Source organism: Myodes glareolus, chromosome 3 (assembly GCF_982192425.1).
Source record: "Myodes glareolus chromosome 3, mMyoGla1.1, whole genome shotgun sequence".
NCBI classification, from domain to species: Eukaryota; Metazoa; Chordata; class Mammalia; order Rodentia; family Cricetidae; genus Myodes; species Myodes glareolus.
Window position 1 is genome coordinate 35916268 of NC_142028.1, and position 23549 is coordinate 35939816.

A 23549-nucleotide genomic window follows, 5' to 3' on the forward strand; every position below is an offset into this window, starting at 1 on the left:
CCCAGGTTTGAGTCCCAGCATACACACAGTGACTCACAACCATCTGCAATGTCAGTTCCGGGGGATTGAACACCCTCTCCCAGCCTCTACAGGGATCAGGCACACAAGTGGTACACAGACATACATGCAGGCAAAGCAACCATATGCATAAAACATATAAACCAATAGCTGGAGAGTGGTAATACACTTGCCTAAGCCTATGCAAGGCCGTAGGTTCAATTACCAGTACCTCAAAGCAAAACATACAGCATTAAAAACAATAAAGAGGGGCCTAAGGGTGTAACTGTAGCAAAGCACTATTTTGCATGGGAGGGGGCCATGGTTTGACTTCCAACAGGGAAATAAATGATGAAATACAACAAAGCCCCATTCTATTATCTAGTTTACACTCTGCCCAAAAGGTTTAAATGTATTGTAACCAGTGCAAGTTGCAAGGATTGATGGCATCTTTCTTTTGTGTATGAAATGGTGCAGTGGAGAAAAATCCTTTTCTCAGTCACTATCCTGGTCACTGGCGTACTTCAAAGGAGAGCCGAGACTCTTGGGGAGCCCCAACAGTACTTGCTATTAAGAGGGTAGAAGTTAATGAGAATCCAGGCTCCCACTCCCAAGGAGAAGTCCCCAGACACTCATCCCTACTTACAAGCGTCAGCGTGAGCCTTTTTCTGCCTCCATAGCTCTAACCTCGCAGCTCTGTCACTAGAGCCTGGTAATTTCAGGTCTTGGAAGGTTCTTCTCTCCCACCCCCAGTGATGTGGAATTCAAGCCCCACAGCAATCCTAGACATGCATGCAGTTCAAGCCCCACAGCAATTTCCCCCAGCACTGCAGTACGGCGCACAAGCCTCTTCAGTCCCACTCGGCAAGCACGCAGTTCACCAAGGTACTAGTTGGGATCCACCTACACTGCCGCATCCAGTCCAAGGATGTGTCTCACACAGGAAAGCCTCTTAAAATAATATGTATTAGTTAATCCGTGGAGGACTTCAAGCATGGCCATTTACGTGTTTGTCCAGTTGCTCCCTGAGAGTAAGTGAGGGTCCTATTAGCAGGCACAAAAGACTTAATCAAGTTTTTTAGAAAGCTACATTTGGATATTGTTTGTTGCAAACACAAACACACACTTTTACTGACTACCACAGGCACTTGCTTTTCAGGTGTGGGTAGCAAACTGTGTTTGGAGCTGACAGATACCGCTATGCTTGGTAAAATAAGTTTGCCTTGGATAACATATATTCAACGCTCTCAAAGTGTGCCATAAAAACACACAAAGAGCAGGCTTTATCAAATAAATGCACAAGCCTGCCACCCTGGAAACTAGTTCGAGCACAAAGACTGCTTGTCTATGAAGGACTCACAAAGACAGAATAAAAATTGTTCTGCTTGTTTTTGTCCAAAATCTTCAGGGAGTTGGAAATATAATTTGTAGCTGAAAACGGAATATTTCTCTAAACCATAAACTTCTCTTGAATTGGCTATAATATAGCAGGCATTATTGTAGTTCTTTACCGGTTATCTCAAAGGCAGTGAGAGAGCAAACTAGTCAGATCTGTGAGCAAGTTAGCCTGACCTAGATAGGCGTGTGGGCCGCCTCTAGGACACCAGCTCAGTTAAACTCAGGGCCAAGCTCTTATCATTTAAGAGCTGCAGGCTTGCTGATAAAAGTCTTAAAGCCATACCAAAAATAAACAAACAAACAAAACTAAATATTAATAACTTTAAAACTCCCAACTTTCCAAGTACGGAAGGTTTGAAAGAATATAATTAATGAAATAAACAGTATAAACACCCCTACTCTAAACAAAATATTCGATATTAAAATATTGACATGTATGTATATTTGAATAAAATAGTAAGAATGCATAAACCTAGGTCTTTAGACAATGATTCAAGAATATACTAAGCCAGTGGTGAATATTATCTTAACTTGAATCATACAGCTCACCAAAATACGGCCTATTGTGTTTGAGATCTCCTTCTAAATGCAATTAAGTATGTTGGATAAGTAAAATTTAAAATATATTATTTTATTAAATAATAGCTTTTAAATATATACTCTATAACTCTCTGAAATCTACTTTTGTATTGTGGGAACACTACAAATAGTAGACAAAGAAAGCCCAGGAAGCTTTTTTAAAAATTAAAATTAATTTAAAAACCCTCATATGTTATGAAACTAACTCATGTATGGTATCTGAGGCCTCTCTATGGCGCATTAACTGGTCTTCCTGGGTTTGGTCAACTTAGTTCAGTTTTTAATGAGCTTTATAGGCAATCACACCGCTGCTGGTTTTGCTGCTTTTAGGCGTTAAGAAAGAAAGCAAAGTTAAGTAATAGATAACAGGGAAATTTGCCACAAAAATAAGGAAGGCAAGAAACAAATTCAGTTTGGCAATTTGTGGGCCGAGCATATGTTTAAAATGACATGCTATTGATTTAAATCAAATTGTCTTGACTAGTGTATTTTTTTAATCTTCTACAAATATTTACTTAGTAGAATCTTATGAAAGCAAAAATTTCTTCCAGTGTATTTGCCTCACTTTATGACATAGAGAATATTTCCAACTTCACATGACAATAAACCCAGCAAAAAAAAGACAAATTAGAATGACCAGTTTATGTACCGCGCAGACCCCATGAAAGCTGTGAAAATATGGAAATGTTTGGGGAAATTATTTTAACAATTTTTTTAATGAAAGTCTCTTACTGATAGCAACTGCTTCATAATCTGAAAAGGAGATGAAATACATCACTAATGCTGCTGTCTGATTTCACAGTGAGGCCTTTACATGGCTTCCCCGCACAGGAGGATCTCAACAAGGCTGCTGACAAAGATCCTTATTTTCAGAAAATTATGAATGAAAGAAAACATTACTTGTTGAAATATGTGAAACTTACTAACTGAAAACAGCTAGTCACATACTCAGTGATCTATTTCTACATCAAGATTTTAAAGTCATGCTTTTTCGTATATGAATTTTAGATGTCAGGGGGACTTTGAAATTAGTAATATGATTTTTTAAAAGTAATTTGGATTTTTTTTTATAAATGTGGTTCTGAAAAATATAGTGACATGAATGTCAAGAAAACCGGTCCCTCTAAAAGAAATATTATATTTAATTATTAAAAATAGCTGTCACAAAAAGTCAAAGTAGTCTTAAATTCTATAAAAGATATGAGCTTTTTGGTATTTTAGCTCTAATTTTTAAAGAGCTTACATTCTTTGAAATAAACAAGAACGAGGAAACAGTGTCTGAAAGTCTTCAGCCTGAAGGTCTGCAGAACTTTAGCCTTCACTGCTGCCACTGCTCTATAGCAGTTATGAGTCCGAAACCTTTGCATACGAAAAAGAATTTTCTTCTTAAAAATAAAACTGTCAATTTTTTCCTTCTAGGGAGCTCCAGAAGACTGAGAGGACAACCAGTGGCTTCTTAGATCTTCTCACTGAAGATGTCGTTTTCAGCAAATTCAATATGAAATAGTACATAGCCAGGAGCAAATTTACACAAGACACACAGTAAGATAAAAAAGGATGGCTTTATAATACTTCACAATATTTACCCCAGCTAATGTATGAGGCTGATTTAAATGTTCATTTATTAAAATAGTAATTATAGACATTTTAGACAAATCTGGTTGAAGATAGGCAGCAGAGAACTTATTTTAAAGTTGAGGCTGAATCTCTGGACCATCACTCCAAATGCTCTTAGCATCTATAAGTATTTCTATCAAAATTTCAAGAGCGATATCTCTTTGATAAGCCAGAGAAAATGCCAGTTCCTACTAGCTAGATTTTCCATGTAGCACCCGGAGTTATGTTTTCACACAGCAATTGATCACTTAGCTGTGGACAGGAAGACTTCCACAGAGCACCTGATATCTGTGGAAGACCTGCCCAAGTCCAACACTGAGTTATTCATTTAATAACTCCAGTTAACAATTTGCTTCGTGCATGATAATAAAGAGTTGACATTACAGAACTTCAATATCAAGAGGCTTTCCAACTGTTAGCTATCCTACAACTTGGTTCATCTGGGGTTTTTTCCTCAAATGATCTTTTAATTTCATATTTTGTCCTTCATCCTGCATAGAAGAAAGACTAGCTTATTCCTGATAGATGACTTGACTCTTTTTTTTTTCTTCTGACATAGTGACACGACTTTCCCTACCGTTAGCCTCAGAAGACATTCTTTCTGTCCTATGAGAACACGGCAAAGCCATCCTGATACATACGAACTTGGGCCAGCTTGGCCACCTCACAAACTCGCTCCAACAAAACGCGGTGACGGTGGGGCCACTCACCTAAGCAATGGGAGTTAAGAAGAATTTAGAGCTGCAGCCTTCTGATCCCCAGCAGAGGTCCAGGCCCCTTCTTGACCTACCCGCGTCCCTTATATAAAAGCAGTCCTGGCTACTCCCAGTTACTGCCTTCTCACCTTAGGCTCCTCCCCAATCCCAAGCCATAAAGCACCGGAGCTACACACCCACCTTCCACCCCCACCACGAGGGTTGCCCACTCCGGTGAGCCTGTCCCTGAGCTCGCCCCCTGGGTAGACTGTAAGGGGGGCACTGACGGGGAGGAGCCTTGGTGACAGTGACCCCTGCTTCCCCACACCTGGGCCGGCTCCGAGGGGGGTCCCCGGGCCAAGTCGCCAGAGTGACCACCCGCACACCTCTCCCCGCTCCAGCGCCTCGGGGCTCTCTCTGGGCGGCTACAGGCGAGCCCCTCTCTGAAAACCGTCACCCAGGTCGGCACGACGCGGTCCCTGCGGGAGTTCTGGACCGTGCCGAGACCGGGTTTTCCTGTCAGGGGCTGGCGGATGACTGCCACCCTGCTCCTAGTTCGCTTGCTCACTCGCTCGCGCCCGTCTGCGCACCCTCCCAGGGAGCCTGAGGTAGCTCGGCTGTGACCCTCCACGCTGGGCCTGTGTCCCGCAGTCCGAGGACAGGCACCCTGACAGTCACACTCGGCCCTCCTCAGCCGAGACCCCGCACTCTGTCCCTTGGTCCCCGACCCCGCCCAGCTATCACGCTCGCTCGCTCTTCTCCGAGCGTGATTTCTCCTCAGCCCGTGTCCCGCTCAAACCCAGACTCCGTCACCTTGTCGCATTTGGTCCTGTCAGAGTGTGACTTCTCCTCAGTGGAGTCCCCTCAGTCAAGATTCTGTCACTTTGTCACGCTCGCGGTCCTGTCGGAGTGTGACTTCCCAACCGCGTCCCCTCTGGTCGAAACCGGGTTAGGCTGTCAGTCACACCGTCCTGTCAGAGTGTGACTTCTCAGCTGGTGTCCCCTCAGCTCAGACCCGGTCACCTTGTCAGATCCCATCCTCTCAGCCTCAACGTGAGGCCGAGACCCCCTCACCTTGTCTGTCACACAGTCCTGTCACAGTGGGACTTCTCAGTTGCCGCGTCCCCTCCGCCGAGAGCCGCCGCCGCCGCCCGCTGTCAGGCTGTCAGTCACACAAGAGTCCTGTCAGAGTGTGGTAACTGCTCCTCAGTCCGGTCACTTTGTCGTCACACTCGGTCCCCTCAGGCCGCGCACGACCCCGTACCCCAGCGCAGCGCCTCGGGTTTCTCCTTCCGCGTCCCTCCGGCCGGCCGCGTGGCCCGGGGCGACTCTGACCTGAGGCGGCGACTTGGCGGGAGCTGAGCGTCCCCGCGGCCGACCCGACCCGAGCGCCCCAGGCGGCTGCCGCTCCGAGTGCGAGGAGCCCCGCCTGGCCGAGCCGAGCAACCGGGCCGGGCCGGGCCGGGCCGGGGGCGGCGCCCAGCGAGAGGCCGGAGGCCCCGCGCCCACGACCTGGAGGCCGGCGCCCACGGGGACCGCGTGACCCTCTAGCCCCCGCGCCCGCACCCCGCGTCCCCCGCCGGCTACCTGGCCGCCTTGCTGCTCACAGCCGCTGGGAGGCGACCCAGGAAGGTCCGGTGTCCCCCAGACCTATGCCCAGGGCCCGTCCCGGTGCCCTGACCCACCGTCGTATGGAAGTTTGGTTGTCTCTAGATGTTCTTTTCAATAACATTAATATATATATATAAATATATAAATATATAAATATTATATATAATATAATTAATAATATGTAAGTGTATTTAGGATCTCTTGGGTTTTTTAAATCTCAGAATGCTATGAAGGTGAACACCTTCATAAAGTGACCACTTTAGTGTTAATCATTCAGACAATTTCCTTTTTTAAAAATTGGGGTGGGGGGACACACACGCTCACACGTGAACAGAGAGGCGTTGACTCCTCTGGAGCTGGTGGTTGTTGCCTGGAACCGAACACAGGTCCTCTGGACAAACACTAACTGTTCCTAACCACTGAACCATCTCTCTAGTCCTCTATTTTTTTAAAAAAAACTTGTTCACTGGATTTCTTAAATTCTTTAGCAGTATTTCTTGTACTGGTGACCTCACATACAGGATGGGGAGGACTTGGGATTTTCTTGTTTTTAAGTTAGAGAGAATGTTGGGGCTCCTTATGCCAGGAGCCAGACATGCTCCCTCTCAGTTCTCTCTGTCATGATCCATCCCAAAGGTGTGATGTCCAGGACGCCAGGGGCCCTTCTTTTTAATTCTCTTCCAATCTTACTGATTGAAAATCTTAGTCTGTGTCTGGCTCTCTTTGGGAGGCACTGACTCCTGGGAGTTCATAATTGTGCTTCTTGCTCATGACGTTCCTCCACTCTTAGCATCTTTATTTGTTGGGGATATGAAATTCTTTATTCTGGTAGAAAAAGCTCTCACCGGTGCTTTCCAGTGAGCGTTTGTGAGGGTGACACTATGGAGAAAGTTCAGAGTTTAAGTCACCCTCAAGCCCTAAAATTTTAAGACACAGGTCAGGCCCATGGGACTCTGAAGACAATTGGAGAGATGGTCTTTCTCTGCTGTCCGTGGAAAGACCCCATTTCTATGCCTGTCATGAAGTGGCCAGGTTGACTCTTCTCAGCAACCCACACCCAGAGGGAAGTATGTACATATGCAGTATGTATGTAGGAAGTATGTGGCCAACTTCTTGCTCACCCAGGAGTTCTAAGCTATTTGTTCTCAATTGGTTTTGGTTTTGTGTTGATGAAACATTTTGAGAAGGTGTTGCTGTGTAGCCCTGACTGGCCCTGAACTCGCTGCTGTTCTCCTGAGGCCTATACCACCCCTTGTGACATTTTAATATATTATTGAGATATGATTTACATAATATAAAATGCAAATGTCATACATTCAAGATTCACTCACCGAGTTTTGGCTTATTTACAAAATTGCGTCATTATCAGCATAACCTAATTTTAGAACACTTTTACCACCCTACAGAGAAACTTCCTCCTTGGGGACAGTCATTCTTGTCAGCCCTAGGTTTGTTGCCCATCTTCCTTCAACGTGGGTAGAGCTTCTGATTCTAGACATTTCGCATGAATGGAATCATAAGATATGAAGTCCTATGTGATTGCGTTCTTTCACTTAACATACTGTTGTCAAGGCCCACCTGGGCTGTAGCTTGTATTATTTCCATCCTTTGTCTGTTTATTTGAGACATGTCTCTTTATGCAGCCCAGGCTTGTACTTGAACTTGTAATCCTCCTGCCTCCAGCCTTTTCCAGGTTAGAATTAGAGGCATGGCTGACAGCATTTCATTTTCTTTATTATAAACTAGTATCCTATTATATGACAGGAAATGTTTGTTTATCTGTCTATTGCTTTAGGCTGCTTCTACTTTTCTTCTATGTGCAATTTCAAGTAGAGACCAGACCTCAATTGCTCTCCACCTTAGCTTTTTCAATTTGTTTATTTTATTGTACGTGTATGTATGTGTACCACATGCATGCATGAGTCTGCAAATGTCAGAAGAGAGCACCTGATTCTCTAGAACTGCAGTTATGGGCAACTGTGAGCTACCATATGGATTCTGGGACTGAGTCTGGGTTCTCTGTAAAAGCAGTAACAGCTGAGCCATCTCTGAGTCCTTCATCTTGTTTTTTTGAGACAGGGCCTCTCACTAGACCTGGAGCTCCTTGTTTCGACTATCTGGCAGTAAGACTCTGGAAACCTCCCTGTCTCTGTCTTCCCAATACAGAATTACTATCCTGCACACCTCTCCACTTTCCCTTGCTTTTTATGTAGGCTCTGGGGATCAAACTTTCAAAGCAAACACTTATTAACTGATCCATAGCTCCAGCTCTTCTCAACTTTGGGGTACTATGAACCATGTTGCTATAATCAGTGGTAGACAATGCTGTTTGTGTGTGTTTTCATTTCATTTCATGGATATGGTAACAATATGTTTTAAAGGAATTTAGACATTGCCTGTGGGAATGTCTAACAGCATTGTATTTTTCCACCAGCAATGCATGAGGGGCCTGATTTCTCCACATTTTTGTTAGCACTTATTAAAAAGTTTAGCTTATCTAATAGGTAGAAATGGTATCTTATTGCTTTGATTTGCATTTCCCTAATGACTAATTACATTAAACATCTTTTCGCATTGTCACTGGTCATTTGTGTACCTAACTGAAGAAAAGGCTATTCAAATATTTTGCTCATTTTAAAATCACTTTGTTTTTGGTTTTGTATGGAACAGCTATTTACATCTTATGCATACAAATCCTTTTTCAGATATATAATTTGCAAATATTTTCTCCCATCTATAAGCTGTCTTGTTGGTTATTCTGTTTGTTTGTTTGTTTGTTTTGAGCCAAGAACTTGCTATGTGGCCCAAGCCAGCCTCCAACTGCAGATCCTCTGCTTCAGCTTCCAGAGATCTCCCCAGCTCATCCTTTGACATAAAAGTACAAGATTTTAATTTTTTTATCTATTTTAACTTTAATTTTGTTTCATTTTGGTGTCGTATTAAAGATAAATTCAATACTATAAATATTATTTGGTTTAATTCTAAGCATCTTATTGGTTATGTTCTTAAATATAGGTCTGTACTCCATTCTAAGATAAATTTTGTATATGGTGTGATGTTGGGGACAATCAACTCTTAGTGAGGGAAATTCCTATAATTCACCAACAGCCGTGAAGGGGAAATTGCACCACAGAGAATTCATAAATGGAGCAAAAGTTTAGAGCTGATCTGAACTTTTTATAAACAATTTGTCTCCTGGATCAAAAATATCTGTTATTTTCAAAGTGTCTGTGGCTGGTAAGACCTACAAACACAACAGAGAAGAACTAGTCTAAGCCTCAGACCTGTGGCCTTGCCATTAGTGGGTTAGGAAATCAGTTTAGCGGTTTAAAGCCCATACTTTTCAAATCAAATAAAAAGAACAGAATAGAAAACACAAACTCTCAGAACACGGATTCCATATGAAAGAAAGTGTGGTTTTGGAGTTCTTAGATGTGTGTGTTTACATGTACCAGGAGTTGGTATAACATGGATTTTGTAAGCACAGACGACCCTTTTAAAAGGCGGGAAAACACTGCATAAACTATACTTTCAGGATTCTCCTGTTCCACAGACATTTATTGGGCGTGGATTTCATGCCAGGTCTTCTACTAAGTGCGGGGGATAAAATGATCAGCAGCACACGCTCGCCACACTGTGTGACAGGCAGGGCACGGTCGCCGTACTGTGTGTGGTAAGTAGTGCACAATCACCACACTGTGTGGTAGGCAGGGCACAGTTGCCACACTATGTGGTAGGCAGCACATGTTCACCACACTGTGAGACTTGTCCTTATGGGGTTTCTAGAAACAAGGGCTTGTGCCTGATTCAGTTTCCCCAACCACAAGACTTTTCTCCAAGTATTGGTGCTGATTCCCCATAACATTCAAAAAGTTGTCTAGGTTTCTGTTTGTTTGTTTCTTTCATTTGATGTTTATAACATATTAACTTTTGTCTGCAGGGTGGCACTTGTCCCCAGGTCAATACTCACATACAATTTGTGTTCCGCTGGGAAGGGAGCCAGTGGAGGAGTGAGGATGACTATAAGCGACTTGATTTCCTTCTACTTCACCCATATTTTAACTGGGTAGTCCCCAAGAACTTAAAAATAGCACCACATTCCTTTTTTACAGGGGGGGCATTTAAAATAACAAAGTTATTTTTCCCTCTTTTCCAAAAGTCCTGTAAAATGGCTTTGGCATTAGTGATGATATTTCACTGGGGGTGGGGGAGGGCATCTTTCCAGAGAGGATTGCTCCGTTCTTTACAGTTGCTGGACACAACCCTGATATTTGTCCCTTCTCTCTATCCCAGGCAACCATGATCAATCTCCAGGGAGACTTAGAAGGATCTTCATTTAAAATTAAAGATCAAAACCAGTTCAACATGATGAGCAAGTCACACACACACACACACACACACACACACACACACACACACACTTCCACAAACATGTCTACCATTTGAGTATTCTCAACACGTTTCCACATGTGAGGGATTTTTTTTTTATATTCATCTATGAGATTTTACCTGCAGTTTCCCAATTTTACTTTGAATTTTATCAGGGTCCTTTTCCTCCTTTTTTAAATAAGTTCTGTTAAAAGTTCTCATGTCCCAAAGGCAAGCTTGGAACTTTTCTTCTGAATTCAGAGTGTTTGATCTTTTTGTCATCTCTGCTTAGCTCAGCATTATATTTTTGTTTCGAATGGTTATTTATAAATAATTTTTTTTAAAAAAACCCTGGAACATTTTAATTGAAGAATCTTTAAGTTCAGCTGGTTTATTTAGCTACTCAGTAGTAGGGCACTTGGCTAGCAGTTACAGGGTTTGATCAGGGACTGAATTAAAAAAGAAAAAGTAAAAAACCAAAAACCAAAACAAAACGAAAACATTAGTTAGGAGTGTTATCAACTTGCTGGTCGAAACGGCTCCCACCTGTTATCCAGACCTCAAGAGACAGAGGCAGGAGGGCTTTAGTTTGGGGCTACCCTGGTATACATTGCCTTCCCCCATCTCAAAACAAAGCAAAACTAACAGACAAGCAAAAATACATGGAGAATATAACTGTTAGTGTTTTTCCCCTACTATCTCAACTTAGATCTTCTAGGAGCAAGCTGAAGGAAACACGGCATCCAGACCACTTCTTCAGAAACTCTCTAGACAGTGAAGCCCTCTGTTGTCTTCTACTCGTTCAGTGTCTGAAACACTAGTTTCCATGTCGCAAGGTTTGTAAACACCTATGATATCATTAAGGAAACTTAAGGAAATTCCATTTGGTGATTTGAACTGCTTTGAGTTAGACTAGATTTTAAGGTTCTAACGGTTTGAAGGGTGACAGTTGGATAATACTTTAGGTTTCCAGGAGATTTAAAGGAGGGCCACTTGCCCAGCCTTCTTCTTTCCTCTGCTTTCCCTTGTCCATGGACCCCTGTGGTGGTGCATCAGAATGGCTTCTCAGGACTCTGGGGTAGGAAAAGTGGTTAGTAAAGTTTAAAAAGAAAAGTCTTGGTTTTGGGAACAGCTGACCATCACCCCTTCCGTCATGTGGTGTTCCTGTCCCTGTGTTCTCCCGCCCCCGGGCTCTGCTGTCCATCTGCTCACACCTGCACTCCCAGCACACAGGAGGCCGAGGAGGAAGACTATGAGTTCTACGACAGGGTGTGCTACACATGAGACTTGGTCTTGAAACAAACATACAAGATCCGGCCCCTCCCCTCTGTATATATTGCTGAAGTCAGCACAAGAATTTTAAGTGCCTGACCTTTATTTTTGCTCATTGTAACCCTAATTCGTCGGCTTGAAGCTTAGTCTTCTGACTTATACAATAGAATCATAATATATTTTCAAAATTCCATCAGTAGGAAGACATGAGACTATGCCACGTCTAGCCTCCCAGCAGGATCTCAAAAACTGTTACTCATCAAGCGTGCAAAAGCATCGCGAATTTCTTTCTGATAGTTACTCATGAATTTCAGAGCACCATGTAATGGTTTTCATATGCTGTTTCCCTTCTAGCATCCCTTCTATAGTACAGATTCTACAAGGACATTCTACTTCTGTATCTCTTTCTGATATGTAAAAAGCAAAACAAGTCCCATCTGATGAATAAAAAATAGCTACAAATTCAAGATTTCCTTATGGAAATGGTTTTCTAGTGTGTGTGAGTGAGTGTGTGTGTGAAAGAGAGAGAGAATTTAAATCCTTGACCTTATAATACAAAGACTAAATACATATGTATATTTTTAATATATATTTTTTAAAAACATAATATATTTATAATACATTATCTATTAAATCTAAAATAGAAAATACTAGTATGGGCTGGAAAGATGATTCAGAAGTTAAAAGTTCTTACAGAGGACCAGGGTTTAAGTACCCATATCAGGCAGCTTCCAACTGTCTGTAGCTTCAGTTGTAGGGAATCCAATGCCCTCTTCTGGTCTCCTTGGGCACTACATACACATAGTGCACATAAAACTCCCTTGTGAGTTCAGATGCACGCACATGCACATACATACACATAAATATGGATAGATAAATCTTATGAAAATTCAAGGCATGCATAAACACAGGCAGAATATTAATGAACTTCATGTCAATCTTGCTTTATCAAAATCTCATCCTCGCTGGGCGGTGGTGGCACACACCTTTAATCCCAGCACTTGGGAGGCAGAGACAGATGGATCTCTGTGAGTTCGAGGCCAGCCTGGTCTACAGGAGATAGTTCCAGGGCAGACTCCAAAGCTACAGAAAAATCCTGTCCTGGAGAACTAAAAACAAAAACAAAAACAAAAAAACCTCCCATCCTCATTCCTCCTCAAACATAATTCTGAAACAAATGACAGATGGTGAATTTCATCATGAGACTTCCAATCTGACTCAAAAATTTGGTCTTTGTTTTAAAAGTTGAGAAGTTCAGGGTGGATTGTGCACACCTTTAAACCCAGCACACAGAGGGCAGAGGCAAATGGATCTCTGTAAGTTTGAGGACAGCTCTGTCTGCTAAAAAGAAAGAATGGAAGCAAGAAGGAAAGGAGGGAGGGGCAAATAAAGAAAAAAAAAACATTCGGAAACATTCCCTTTTTTCTGTAAGATCTTGGGTTGATCATTTTGTCTAGTAAAATGGTCCAGAGCTAATGTCTATTACCAGCATGTTGCAAACTGTGCTCATTGCCGTGAAGACAGCTACATGCGTGCTGTGCCTTCCAGATGATGTAGAGATCTGGACATGCTTCTACCTGGAGTACAGTGCTCTGGTGATTGTTATTTGGTCGGTTGTACTGGCGATGTCTTTCTTCCTTACTGAAATGTAAGCATCTAGAGAGCAGAAATCAAACTTTATACCCAGACCCACTGTATCTACTGTGACTCCGACCCAATAAGTGGGTAATCTATGTCAGATTCTGAGTGTTCAACATGTAAATCTGAACCTGGTAGGGAGTTGAGGCCAAGACTTAACACCCTATACTTCTATTTTACTAAAATAGGAGTAAAGTCAAAATTTTAAAAATAGTAGTAAACTTCAATCACTTACAGAAGTGTTATGCTTTGAGGCCCTGTCCCTAGCAGAGAGTTACTGACAGCTGATGGTTGCTGGGAGAGTCATTCTCTCTCTTCTGGGTACACAGCCACTGGTAGATTGCCCAATCCCTGGCGGATGCTCCCACACCTGTGCACATATGGGCAGTATTAATTAGATTTAGTGAGTTATTATCAGAAGTTGTAAGAAGGGAGGAGCAGGCATGGTGGAACATGCCTCTAATTCCAGAATTTAGGAGGCAAAGTAAGGAGGATCTCTCTGAGTTCAAGGGCAATCAGGGTTATATGGAGAAACTCTGTCTCAAATTAATGATGATGATGATGAAGAAGATGATGATAACAATGATAATAATAGGACATGAGTTTGGAAGAAAGATAGGGGGAAGGTACTAGGGGGAGTTGGAGGAAGTTGTGGTGGATGAATATTGTCAAAATATATTGTACACATGTAGGAAGTTTTCAAAGAATTAAAAAAATCTTAAAAAGTTGTAAGCTTTATCCTTCTTGTTAAGCTGATGGTGTTTGTGTAAGCACATTCCCAGGCTCAGCCTCTAACTGATGGTGTTTGTGAAAACCCGTTCCCAGGCTCAGCCTCTAACTGATGGTGTTTGTGAAAACCCGTTCCCAGGCTCAGCCTCTGATCTGGACCTTACTTAGGTAGCCATGAACCTCTGTTTTTAGAGATATTTCTTCTTAAGAACATTTAGACCCAACTGCCCACTTTGCTCTTGAGGGAAGCCTGACCTCAATTGTGCACAGTTCCAGACCTGGGCTTTCTCAGGGTGTGGCTTCGGAATCCTGTCCCCCACTTCTTTCTAGGAGAGGTTCCCCCTCCCCCTGCACTTGGGTGCCTGCTTCTCACATCAGAAGCTGAGCCCTGTGAGTCAAGCGGCTTCCACAATTCTTGCTGCCCCGGCAACTCTTGGAATGACTTCCCTTCCCGTCTTTGAGGTGCCTGTCCTGGCACCCACACTCAGAGCAGCATTTTCCATACATTTAGGATGTGGAATTTGGAATTCGTTTCTGGGGTGTGGTGATTTGGCACAGGCTGGAGCTCTGTTTTGCATTTTGCTGGATTTTTTGATGTTTGGGGGACTAGTAGGTTCGTCATGCATCACATTTACATATTTAGACAGATTTGTAAAGTAGTGTGGTATGAGGGAGAGGAGCAGGAGGAAGGATATACTGGGGTGGGTATACTTCATTAACAAAACATTTTGGCAGTGTCTTTTCTTGCATAGATAAATTTTTCTCTTCCCAAAGTATTTTTCTGTTATTAGGTTCTTATAAAATCCATTTACAATCTTAGTAAAATTGCTTTTACATTCTTCTAATACACACAGACTTGCTTATCTTTTATAAAAATCTATTTGTATATTTTTATGTATATTGGATGCCTTCATGAGTTTATATACACCGTGTGTATACAGGTGCCTTTGGATGTCAGAGGTCACAGAAACTTCCCAATGAAAGAGAGCTTGTGTGTGAGTTCTCACCACAGCATTAGAAGCATCTCAGAGTGTTGGTTATGGATAATCACCATGGATGTCTATCAGCAGGTGGGCAGATAAATAGAGACTGCTAACTCATGACAGACAAGTCATTATTCAGTCAGAAAAGGGGAGGTGGCAGTGGTAAAGCTCTATCCTGGCATGCTCAGGGCCCCAGGTTCCTACATTCCCCCCACCATGGAATGAAGTACCAACAGGTGCTGCAATATGGATGATGCCCCAAACAAGCTAAGAGTAAAAAGACCTTGAAAACATAAGATTCCTTTTATAGTGCGGTGGCTACAACAGGCAGACTCAGAGAAGGAAGTAGAGGAGTGGCTCCTGGGTTTAGGGGGAGGGAACTGAATGGCAGATAACAGGTAGAGAGTGTCTTTGAGGGTGTTGGAATACTCTAGAACAGTGGTTTTCAACCTGTGGGATGTGACTCTTGGGGGTTAATGACCCTTTCACAGGGGTTTCCTGAGACAATTAGAAAACACAGATACTTACATTATGATTTATAACCATAGCAAAATTACAGTTATGAAATAGCAATGAAAATAGTTTTATGGTTGAGAGTCACCACATCATGAAGAATGGTATTAAAGGGTCACAGCGTTAGGAAGGGTGAGAACCACTCTCTAGAATGAGACAGTAACAGTTTACATTAAAGCTGCTTAATACAGTTCTTCAAAATCCCCTGATTCACATAAAAGTTGTCAGATAGTCTAGGCTCATAGGACACAGATGGGAGCTTAAATATTAAATAAGAAGGTAGGGTGACTCCCCAAGAAGTAAAATGTTACTTTTTTATGTTAGTCTGGTCATGGTAGATCATAACCTGAGGGAGTCTAAGACAGTAGGACTGTGAAATCAAGGCTAGCCTCGTCTACATAGTAGGATAAAATTAATATGTTAACTAGCGAAGTAAAGGGATGGTTTCATTAGACATGAATCATATCTCAACAGGAATTTATTCAAACAACAATGTTGAGAAACAGTCTGTTTCTGCACCCTCCCTCTTCTTACCAGGCAGAAGCTCACTTGTTTCTGTGTTAGCCTTCTCCACCTGCCTGCCATGTTCCCAGCCTGTACTAGGTAGGTTGTGATTTTGTCAGAAAGTAACTAACCGAGTACACAATGGGGCTGAAATCCAAGACCCTTTTCATCCTCCTGACAGAAGGGCCTCCCTCTCTTCCGTACACAGACAAGTGTCCAGCAGTGACCTTGGTCTTTTCATGAGCATTCAGGGCTGGGAGGGTAGGTAACATGTGCCCTGACACAAGTCTTCCATCCTGAATCTGAAATCAGGGCCTTCATACGACTATGATCAGCATCATGATTTACACGCTAAGTCCCCCTCCTGAGTGGAGCGCCCCTTAACCTTCTTTTAGCAAACTGGTTGAAAATCATCTGGCTAGTCTTTGTTTTTCTTTTGAGACAGAGTCCCTATAGACCAGGTTCCAAGCTCACAGAGATCTGCCTGCCAGTGTGTCCCAAGGACTGGGATCAAAGGTCACTGCCCAGCTGTCTGATTCATCTAAAGAACAGACTTCTGGCTTGCATGTTCAGCTCCTTCACACTGACTTTCTCTTCTGTTCAGAAGGCATTCAGGGACTCACACTGTGGCCCCTCTAAGCCAGGTCCAGGGTCTGAACTGACAAACACTGAGACCCAGAGGGTTTCTGGAGTCACTGCTCTGGAGGCCACTCTGAAAATATCCATCCCTCTGTCGATTTCGAAAGAGCTCAAATAATTGTATTTTCTACACGAAATCGAATCAATGGCTCAGCACACATTTATTAAATTACTATTATGTTCAAAGTTACACTCTCTTCCAAACAGAAAGAGCCTGAAATCCTAGTACTGGACATATCGAGTGCTTGTGGTCCTGGAAGTTGGCAATGTTTGTTGGTAAATAAATATGAATAAATGGAGACCAATGTTATTTAGTTGCGGTGCCTAAAGATTATAATAGCCGATGTCCACTGAACTTCCTAGGTCCTTAACTCACCTGACATTGGAGAAGAGAAATTTTCTGAAGGAAAGAAAAACGTGGTGTAGTTTGGACCACTGAAATACATCTAAGAATCCTGGAATGTCAGCAACTGCTTGGCTTAGTGTTAACTGTAGTGTTTTGAACTAACTGATAGTTTTCTTCAATAATTCTTGCTATTTTACTCACTTGCTTGTGACATATTACTCCAGAACCATTGACATTTAAGATTCTAAAAAATTTAACAACCAAGCATCAGTGTTTCGTAAATATGACTGAACATCTAATGTTTAGTGTTCTGTTTTGTTTCTCGTCCTGAGAGGTAGGACCCAGGACTCAGGGGCTCATTAGAGCCACCCAGTTAAGTTCAGAAACCCAACAGCTAAGCATTGGAGGTGATTCTGAGAGGTGTGAATTTAGCCACACAAATATTCATAAATTTTTTTTTCTTTTTGAAATATAGGAAGCGGGAGCTGATATGGCTCAACAGATAAAGGCACTTGCTACCAAGTCTAATGACCTAAGTTCAAACACAAGGACTCATCTGGTGGGAGGAGAGAACTACCTCTGATCTCTTCACCTGGTCTGTGGCACACATGAGTGCACACACACACACCAAACAAATAAAACATGGGAAACATTAAGATTTATTTTTATTTTTTAAAAATAAGGAGTACGTGTGTGACTTGTGCAGGTGTCCGTTTGTGACTTGTGCAGGTGTTGGCAGAGGCCAGACACACCGAGAGCTAGAGTTACAGGCAGTTATGAGCCACCCAATGTGGGCTCTAGGAATTGAACTCAGGTCTTTCAATAACTACATGGAGTATTCTTACCTCCTCCAGTCTTTCCGAATTGGAAGGTAGAGTCAAATTCTCGTTTCAAATCCAGGTGCTATTTCTCCTTCCATGATTCAGTGCTCCTTATGCACAAGCAAACTGGACAACCATCTCTGAGATGGAAAAACCAAAAACATCCTAGAGTTCAAGGCACAAGCCAGATATTCACTGCTGTGCTTTATTGTGTGAATTGCTAAGTCTGAGTCCAAGTCAAGGCAGAGAACTGCCTTTCCAACCATCTGACAGCCAACACTTACGAGGCTATCTTGCAGAAAGAATCTTTCCCTTCTCACAAAAAAAAAAAAAAAATGTGTAATCCCAATAGCTCTCGGTAAGAAAGGCAAGCTGTGGAAACCGTAAACATATTCAGTGTGTGGAGGAAACAGTTGGTATTCAGTAAACAGCAAGTAATTTATTGACTTGGCAAGATTCCCTTGGACTCTAGTATATAGTTAACTCTTAATTACCTCAGAACAGATTGACTCTCTGGTAAATTCTTTGGAATGTTATTGAGCCATCTCGCCATCATCTGGCTAAATTCTAGGCTTATAGGAGTATGACTAAGACACCCGTGTGGTTAATTGAGCTAAATGGTGGGCTGGGCCGGGCTTGCTTTCCGACACTACAGGATATGTTATTCTGCCCTGTCTACTGTTAGCATGAAAGACAGAATTCCTGCTTTCGAAGAGTCTAATTCAAGAGGAAGGCAAGCTTGAGAAAGAAGAAAGAGAAAGAAAAAAAAAAAGAGTGTGATCCAGGCATTGTGGTGAAGGCCTGTAATCTCATTTATGAGGTCATAGGAGGAGGCTCTCAAGTTCAGAACTAGCCTGGGTGATTTAAAGAGATCTTTCTCCAGGGCAAGTGGGAGAAAGAGAGAGGGAAGAGGGTAGGAGGAGGAAAAAAAAGGGAAGGTAGAAAAAGGAGGAAGAGGTAGAGAGAGCAAGAGGACAATACTGTCATGTGACACAGTAAGGTAAATCAGGGCAGGCCTGGTGGCTTTAGCGGGAGACAAAATAGAAACTGTCAGGGCAGTTTGCTGAACATCTGCTCTAGACACACTACCAGATGTGCCATTTCGAAATTACAGATGAGGAAACTGAGGCACAGAAAGACCTCAACTACAGATGTAGAACTAGTTGGGAATAGGTTTAAGGTTATAGCTCCGCCCCACTTCTTGGTGTTTTTGTTTCCAAGGCAGGGAGGGTCTTACTTTGCAGCCCTGGCTGTCCTGGAACTCCCTCTTTAGATCAGGCTGACCTCAAACTCTCAGAGATCCATCTGCTTCTGCCTCCTGAGTGCTGGGATAAAAGCATGTGCAATTACACTCTTGTATTTTGTATTTTGAGATAGGGTTTCATTTTGTAGTTTGGGCTAGTTTCAAGTTCTTAGCAATCCCCCTGCTTCAGCATCACAAGTGGTGGGATTAGAGCCTCAACCATTCTAACTTCTAACTGGGCTCCACCTAGCTTTCTTTGTGGGCTTGTTATTGTTTTGGGTTTGTTTTCTTTTTGCCTTTTTTTAAAAAACAAAACAAAACGAGTTAATTATTGTTGTTTTTTAGAATAGCAACACAAGTCTTTAATCCCAGAGCTCAGGAGGTGGATGCAGGAGGATGTCTGTGAATTCATCTAACATTTTGATTGCAGCTCTTGGCCTTTGCTGGTCAGCGGCAGTCTTGAGAAAGCACAGGTAAGAATAAGGAACTACTCTGAGTCCTGCTAGTGGAACGAGGAGGGTGGATTACAAGCGGACACTAACTCTCAACAGCACGTCTTTATCTTTAATATATCTTTAATAGGAAGGAGATCTGTACATGTCATATGCTAAGGGAAACAGCAGAGAAAGCCCAGGAGTGGAGGGACTGACCAGGTGGCAGAGCTCAGAGGTGGGGCAAGTACAAAGCCTTGGGTTCAAATCCCAAGCATCAAAAGAAAGGATAAGGTCCAAACAGGCATACAGTGAGATCCTGTCTCAGGAAAGGAAAAAAAAAAAAAAAAAAAAAAAAAAAAAAAGGAAAGAAAGAAGTCACCAGCAACAAGCGACAGAACTTGAAATTGACTGACCTAATGGGTGTAATTTAGGGAGAAGTAGACCTCATTCTTGTTCACATCTCAGAACTTCCTTTCTGCATACCACAGGCCTATTCACAGGACCCAGGATGAATGAGAAGGTTGGAACTGGGATCAGAGAACGCCTCCCTGCCTCCTATCCACCACAGCTACGAGCTACAGGAAGGAGTTACCCAGAGATCCTTGGTGCTGTGAGGTGCTTTCTGTGGATGCTACTGTGGTCCCGAAAGTGATTAGCATCCTGACCATCTCCCCCTCCTCGAATTTATCCCTAAGATGCCAAACAGGCTTAAGCATTGTTTAGATCAATGTCCCTTAATTGTGAATGGGATACTCATTCTGGTTTTTGTTTGTAATTTTATCACAAGGATATATAAGCAAATCCAGACTCAGAGCTTTTGGTCAGTTCCTCCAGGTGATGGTTTTGCTCAGTTTACGAGATTTTGACCTTTTTGAAGGAGATTAAATTGTCTGAGTTATGACTGGAAGGCTGGGACGCTTCACAGCAGTAAAGTGCTCACTGAGCACGTGCTAGGTCATCGTTCGGTTCCGAGAACAAAAATGCAATTCAGAGTACCTACCACCAACTGTGTTGGGTTGCTTTATTTCATCTTCCTCAAAATAATTATTCTGTTGTATGACCATGCTCATACTGAAAGGACGACAGAAATCTCTAGAACAATTGCCGGTGCTTTCCCGGCTATCATCACCGCCACCATCTACTTCATTGCCTAAATGAGACTTTTTTTCTCAAGTCTTTTGTCCGAATGAGTACTTCCACACACACACACGCTTTAGCACATGCACACCTTTATTGATGTTTAGCATATATTATGTTAAGTGCACCATTCTGTTAACACTTCACTTTTAAAAGTGCCTTCTTCGTATCAGAACATGTAGTAGCATTTTATTTGTATTTTAATAAAGCTTGCCTTAAGATCAGAGAGTAAAACAGCCCCCGCTAGTCAGTCTCACAGATCAAGCAATGGTAACACATACCTTTAATCCCAGTAGCCACACTAGTTGCCGTAGAAATTGGGTGGTGTATGCCTTTAATCCCAGCTCAAGAGAGGATTATTAAACGGGAGGAGATAGCTATCAGTCTCAGTCTCATTCCGAGATACCTAGAGGCAGGATGGCCATTTTCAGACTGAGACTGAGGTAAGAGTCAGTGGCTGGCTGCTTTGCTTTTCTGACCTTCATGTTGAACCCCAATATCTATCTGTCTCTTAGTTTTCATTAATCGTGCTTCAAGAACATATAAAACTATTCTTGGTAAATTCTGTTTATGTTTTACTTTTGAAATTTTGCATTTATTTATTTGAGATGTCATCTCCCTATATTGCCCATGCTGACCTAGAACTCAAGATTCTTTCACTTTGGTCTCTGAAGTAACTGGTACTATAATCTTATTCATTTATAATTGTTTTTTTCAAGACAGGGTTTCTCTGTGTAACAGCCCTGGCTGTCCCAGAACTCACTTTGTAGACCAGGCTGACCTTGAACTCACAGAGACCAGCCTGCCTCTGCCTCCCCAGTGCTGGGATTGAAGGTGTGTGCCACCACTGCCCAGCTTCATTTATAAAATTTTTAGTTGACACAAAGTTATACATATTTATAAAGTACAGTGTCAAAATGATACACACACATGTTTGTCATATCAGGGTAATCGATATTTCTATTTACTTAACATTTTCTTGTTTTTCTGTGTTGAAAGGGTTCAACTTTCTCAGAGTTCTTTACAAAAATTTAATTGGCATAGAGATGTGGCTAAATGCTACAATATGTGCTTGGTATCCCCAGAACTCTGGTTTAATCCCTGGGGTAAGATAAAATAAAACAAAAATTAATTGTTCTAAACCATACTCAGCCCCTGAACTTTAGCATCATCCCTCCTGAGTGTTATGATCCATTCACCCCCTACCTCACCCCTCCTTCCGAGAGTCTGCTGACCACCACTCTGCTTTCTTGTTAGGAGAGCGCGGGCTCCCACTGTGAGTGAGAACATGTGATATTTGTTTTCTTGTGGTCAGGGCTGCACAGAAGAAAGCTTAGAATGTATCCTATGTAAAAGAATGAAATAAAGATAATTGTGCTCTAAGGCCCTTGATTAGCAAATGTCAGCAATTACGTCAAACTATTTCCATGTTTAATTACTTATTTCAGAAGATATACTCATAAACATTTTCTTATATTAATCTTTTAAAAACATGCGTTTTAGTGTGCTGTTCTAATAGACAAAAGGTCTTATTTGTGCTTAAAACCAAGTGTTCTTAAAAGAGATGTTTTAGTAGAAAATGGTGGAATTCCATTCAATGAGAATGTATAATTTAATACTGTGGATCTCATAAGGCAGAAATTAAAAGGGAAACACTAAATAACTTAATAGGATAATGGGAACTCTTACAGTATCCAAGGGCAATGATTATTCTTTTAAAATTTGTTAGTAACTGTTGTTCAACTGGTAACTAAAATATTTTTCAAAAACAAAAACAAAAAAAAAAAACTTTAGCTAGACATGGTGTCACATGTCTTTAATTCTAGCACTGAAGAGGCAGAAGCAGGCTGAGCTTTGTGAGTTTGAGGCCTGCCTGGTCTACAAATTAAGCTTCAGGCTAGTAAGGGGTGCACGGTGAGACCCTGCCTCTAACACTAAACTAAGTCTTTGTCAGTTCCCACTTAAAGTTGGATTTGCGCACATCCATGAGAACATACGTTCCTGTGTAAACAGGGGCTTTCTCTGTCCACTGTGTGTACCCAGCTCACTCTCTTCATCTTTTTCTGAATTTCCCAATTTAAAAGACAATAAACACTTTCCTACTTAAAACAAAACTGAAGCATTGAAGTGAATTCATAGAAAATGCTCTTTGGCTTCGAACTCCCACTTTGATCTCCCTAGTAACTGGGGCCAGAGTTTGGTTCATCTGTAAAGATTTTAATGGACAGAAGTGTAATCCCACAAATGCGTGGGAGGATTGTGTCTCTTGAGTTGAGGGAACAACCTGTTCCACTTAGGGTCGTGTGTGTAGCTCGGGGTAGAGTGGTTGTCTAGCACACAAGAAGCACAGAGTCCGTCCTCAGCGCTGCAGAGGATGGCATGGTGGCAAATATCTGTAATCCTTGGCTACACAGCAAAATTCGAGACATTCTGTCTCAAACCAAAAACTTGAAAAATGGAACCTCCTTCTGTTGGCATTTCCCCAAACTACCTTTACTTAAAGTAGTTATCAAGACATATCTTTAACATATCTAAGAGCACAGAGCAGGGTAGATGTGTAATTCAGTGCTCAGTGCTCGCCATACACATAAATACAAGCTCCTGGGCACTATGCCCTGCACCAAAAGAAAAAAAAAAGTAAATTCTTTGGTCATTTAAGAACAATGCATACGATTATAGCCTTAGGTTAAAAAAAAAATAAAGAAGGATTTTTAACACATAGAAAAATACACCGAAAGCAGTTTCCTTTAGTAGCACTGGGCCAACATACAACACAACACACACATCAGCTTAAATTTGTTAAATCACTGTGAATACTCATACATTTATTTATATAGTTGAATTACCACTAATGCTTTTTCAATTATAATTTTAAAATGCCTATTATCACTTTGCATTTGTTTGAAAGGGAAAATGTCAGGAAAGCTGGACTCTGTAGGGAAGCCTCAACAGCTTGCAAGGAGTTTTTGTCTTAGCTTTTTTTTTTTTTCAATGACTTCTCTTACATAAGAGCCCTGTAATCTCT

At 42.0% G+C, this 23549-nt stretch overlaps 1 protein-coding gene and 1 long non-coding RNA gene across 4 annotated transcripts in view; one reads left to right on the forward strand and one right to left on the reverse strand.

Moving 5' to 3' along the window:
• The window catches only part of Pparg (peroxisome proliferator activated receptor gamma), a 125640-nt gene extending 119967 nt beyond the window's left edge, over positions 1-5673 (reverse strand). The window contains exon 1 of one of the 3 annotated variants that reach the window (XM_085686884.2): positions 5361-5673. The gene's annotated coding sequence lies outside the window, so the exon portion shown is untranslated. Of the gene's footprint in view, positions 1-4301; positions 4457-5099; positions 5248-5360 lie in introns of those variants that run through there. The other 2 variants (XM_085686885.2, XM_085686883.1) reach the window with 2 other exon arrangements.
• A 12854-nt stretch (positions 5674-18527) lies between these two features.
• Positions 18528-22031, forward strand: LOC146895244 (uncharacterized). Its single transcript, XR_015000762.2, has 3 exons — positions 18528-18710; positions 19299-19426; positions 19876-22031. It is a non-coding gene; the product is annotated as an uncharacterized LOC146895244 (long non-coding RNA).
• The last annotated feature ends 1518 nt before the right edge of the window (positions 22032-23549 follow it).